At 28.7% G+C, this 4,223-nt stretch overlaps 1 long non-coding RNA gene across 1 annotated transcript; it reads right to left on the bottom strand.

Moving 5' to 3' along the window:
• Positions 1 to 562: 562 nt before the first annotated feature.
• Positions 563 to 981, bottom strand: LOC114266807 (uncharacterized). Its single transcript, XR_014328600.1, has 3 exons — positions 930 to 981; positions 770 to 847; positions 563 to 681 (listed from the first exon to the last, which is right to left on the bottom strand). It is a non-coding gene; the product is annotated as an uncharacterized LOC114266807 (long non-coding RNA).
• Between the last annotated feature and the right edge of the window lie 3,242 nt (positions 982 to 4,223).

The raw sequence follows: 4,223 nt of genomic DNA, 5'->3' as shown, positions 1-4,223 counted from the left end.
AACACCAAGTGAATAATTCAAATGAATATTATATAATATACATCTAAACTTAGTTATAAATTGCACATAGATAAAAGGCTTTACAAAACTAAAATTTACATCGATATGAAACTTTACAAAATCTAGATCGTAGCTAGCATATGTACGCTTTTTACAAAAATAAATATGATCTTCAAACTTGTTCTTTCTTAGAATTCCTAAGAGCGCCTCATCACTTTCCAAAACGTATTTGTTTCAACTTCTATATATCTCCAATGAGAAGTATGCGCGACAATCTAGTAATTTATGAAAATAAAAAAGTTAGTTTGTTAGTAGAAGAAAATCTATATAAATATCAAAACACTTTTAAATTGAAATTACCTTGTTACATCCCTGTCAATGCAATCTAATTGTATTTATCTTTTTGAGGTCCATATATTTTTTAACCCAATCCTACAAAAGTCAACATATATAGCAAAAAAAATTTAAAATAATAATTTGTAATCAATAGAAACAAATTTGTCAATAAATAAATTGTACCTTTTGACAAAAGTGATTTGATCCATAAGTAATACTATAACAAAATTTCAAGATAAATAATATTTGTAGTAGAATCTAGCTCATCGTTGGGAAGGAAGACACTTGTACGATCAAAAGATGTGCATCTAGATAGGGCCACGTACAGTTGTCCATGACTAAACACTGGTGTGCGCAATAAAAATATATATATTTAGAAAGTTTAAAAAATACGACAATTAAAAAAAATTCTATATAATTAAATTGGGCCTACCTCTCGAACCCGGATGACATTAAGGTCATGCTTATCACGGATGACAACATTAGCATTTCTTTCTTCAAGAAATTGAACCTATAAATACAAAAGAATTAGAGGTAAAAAAAATTAAAAAATATATGCATGTAAGAAAATGAGTAAAAGGAGTCAATATTACAGTTTGACGTAGGTCTCCATCCATCTGTAAAATATAAGAAAATAGCATTTTGTTATAAGGAAATCAGATAAAAAATAATGAAAAGAAAAGAAAATTAACTTAGACTTATAAGAAAGGTCACTTAGCATTTTGTATTTTTTTTTTCAAATAAATTAAAAATAAAACAACTTACGTGACCAAAAATAGTAATGTTTTCCATAATTAGAAGTTAAAGGTCAAGAGTGTCTCAACCTGAAAATGTCTAGTTATGTCAATTTGAAAAAGATAACTGCAAGAAGGCAAAATGAGGTTTAATAATTGCCATAAAAAAAATTAATCGACACAAAATTAATAACCTCCTAACATACTTATAACATACAACCTACTTTAGAGTTTGTATCATTTTTTGATTTTTTGATAAAGACACTAAAAAAATATAAAGAAATATTATTATTCTTAAACAACTTATAACAATTTTAGTAGCAAATCGGATAATAAAATATAAAAATTAATTTCAAAGAGAGGGTTACAATGAAGATGAGAAGAGCAGGTACATAAACAAAATACAAAGGGAAGAATAAGAGGTATGTAAAGTACAAAATAAAAAGTATGCTGGTGCATAATGACACGATATAAATAATATTGAGATCAAAATGTAGTTGAATACAAATGTAATTTATTGAAAAACATACAAAAAACTTAAGACAATTTTGTTTTTAAGAAAAACATACATATAAAGAAATATTGTTTTTAAAACCCACACTCTGCAATTTTGTTGGTACCACGCGCTCTACAAAGCTCAATTAAAGATAACAACCCCTAAGCACGGGTATATATATTTGTTTCATTATTCATTTGTTACCAAATAATACCCAACCATTTAAAAATTAAAATTAAAAATAAACAATAAACAATAAACAATGCATATCAACCAGTGCTTTGCAATACCAAAAAATTATTAAACACCAAATGAAGCACACCAGCCAGTGCTCTGCAATCTAGAAAAATAGAATTCAAAATATATATAACAAACAATGCACACCAGCCATGGCTCTACAATACCAAAAAACTAAATTTAAAATAAATAGTAAACAATGCACACCAGCCAGTGCTAAGCAATCTAAAAAAAATAAAAATAAAAATTAAATTGACTTCAAGCAAGTGACTCCATACTATTGTGAAGAAATAACAAATAAATAAATAACAACGAACAAAGTAGAGATAACAAATATCACATGAAATAGAATGAACAAAGTAGAGATTAAAATTCCTCAACAATGGTGTATTTGTAGAAATTACCATAGAACTTATCCTAGCTTAGTGCCCTCAGTTGATCTCATTCCACTTGTCTGCAAAATTGAACTGTTGTAATGGTGTATTGATAGTGGACAAACACTATCACACAAGGGTTTCTCTTTTTAATAGATAATGGCATTGTCAAATGAGAAAAAATAACAACGTAAATGAGTAAGCTTAACAAATGTATCAATTGGAAAGCCGATCAGCATGGGTTCATTACCACTGTGTCTTCTCAATTATAGCAATTAATGCTTTCCCTTCAGGAAAACCAACTAAAATCTGAGTGTGAGAGTTTCAATTTCAATTTTGAATATCTCAACTTCTTAACATTCTCTGAGACTAAGAAATAGGAAAAAAAAAGAAAAAAAAAAAGGTAGCCCTTCACATAAAAACAGGAGGAAAAAAAAGAAGAAAAGATATCTTGTAATCACAGGAACAAAAGAATATCTTGTAATCCCATACATACAAAAGAGGGAAATGAGCTGAAGTCTCAAGTATAACTAAATATTTAAAGGAAAAAATTTTATTCAAGGGAAGGGCCAAAAAAAAAAACTCTTAGCTTTCATTCATATTTTATTCAAGGGTGTTTTTAGTTATATGCAATTGATAAAATCCATAATCCAGTTGTCCAAACACCTAAAAATCCAAACACGGCTTCTATTAAATATGTTCTAATTTAATATGACCAGATGACCAATTTGCACAAATCAGGCGCCTTGTTTTTATGATTTAGAGCAGTCCTATATTGCATCCAAACAATAACCAATCAAAGCACTAACCAAAAAAGAGTTGACACTCAATAAAATCCAAACAAACTATTGGCGACAAAAGCTAAGAGGCAACGCAGACTATTTACGCATAGGAATGCTAAAATCTTGAATAGCAAGGATAACAAACTGTGTATAATACAAATCTATTATGTTTTCCTGTGTATAAAAACATTCACACATGTAATTTTTTTACTATGCAATTTCTTTTTGATATAGCTTGTGAGGTAAGAGGTTTCATCCTAGGTCCAACCATTGATTTTCATTTCAATGACACATTAAGATAGTCCAAACAATTTAAGGATATTTTAGAACAGTTGTCTCGTGTCTCAACGGCACAGCCACGTGTTATTGCATGGCTTAGTAGAGAAGGTAGAACCCATGATTTTTTTGTTAGGTGATAAGGAACAATAGAAGGCATGATGATTTGTGATTGGTTTATGATGTGTCACATGGTGTCCCAAATAGAAAGGACCATTTTTTGATACTTTACGGACCTTTGCTTATAATTAAAAAAAAAAGAAAAGAAAAGAAAAGAAAAGACGATTGATATGAAACATTATAACAAATTTTGCTAAAAGCTTAATTATAGTACACTTACAATCTTATGTTAATAAATATTAGATAAATGTAAAAAAAATTAATAATGTCATCAAAGTTTAAATAAAAATAAAAATTTTATCCTTCAAAGTTTATTTTAGTACTTTTAAACAATAAATACAAAATTAATTGACCAAATTGCACTTTCTAGAACCAGTTAAACCCACCACCCCAATAGCCACCACTACCAATTTCTATGTCTCACATGCATTTTTTCAAACGCCTTATATGCATTGGCTGGCATATTTTGTCTGATTTTTATTATATGTTTCCGTGTTGTGGGACTTACATTTTATTGTTTGTTTAAAATCATAAAATCATTCCAATTACATTTTCATTCCAATAATATTTTCATCATGCCTTCAAGCACAGGCATACCCTAGTAATAACTGATCAAAAGAACATATTACACAGTGTAGCTCTCAACCATTTCATCAAACACAGTTTCTCTCAAAATCAATCATAAAACAACAAAGGAAAAAAGGTGAAAGGATAATTGTCAAGTGAGTTATGTGTAATTTGCCCATACAATTTTATTTTCTTTATTTTGAGATTGTTTTCTTTGACTTGGTTTGTGTCATTGGAGTTAAAGAAGGAAAAGAGGATTGGTAAGTGATCACTGTCAACTTTCATGGTTCATAAGGTTGGT

Source organism: Camellia sinensis, chromosome 1 (genome assembly GCF_055761805.1).
Source record: "Camellia sinensis isolate YWXY chromosome 1, ASM5576180v1, whole genome shotgun sequence".
Taxonomy (NCBI): Eukaryota; Viridiplantae; Streptophyta; class Magnoliopsida; order Ericales; family Theaceae; genus Camellia; species Camellia sinensis.
The sequence above is the reverse complement of the archived record's forward strand: the minus strand, read 5'-3'. Positions and strand labels throughout refer to the sequence as shown.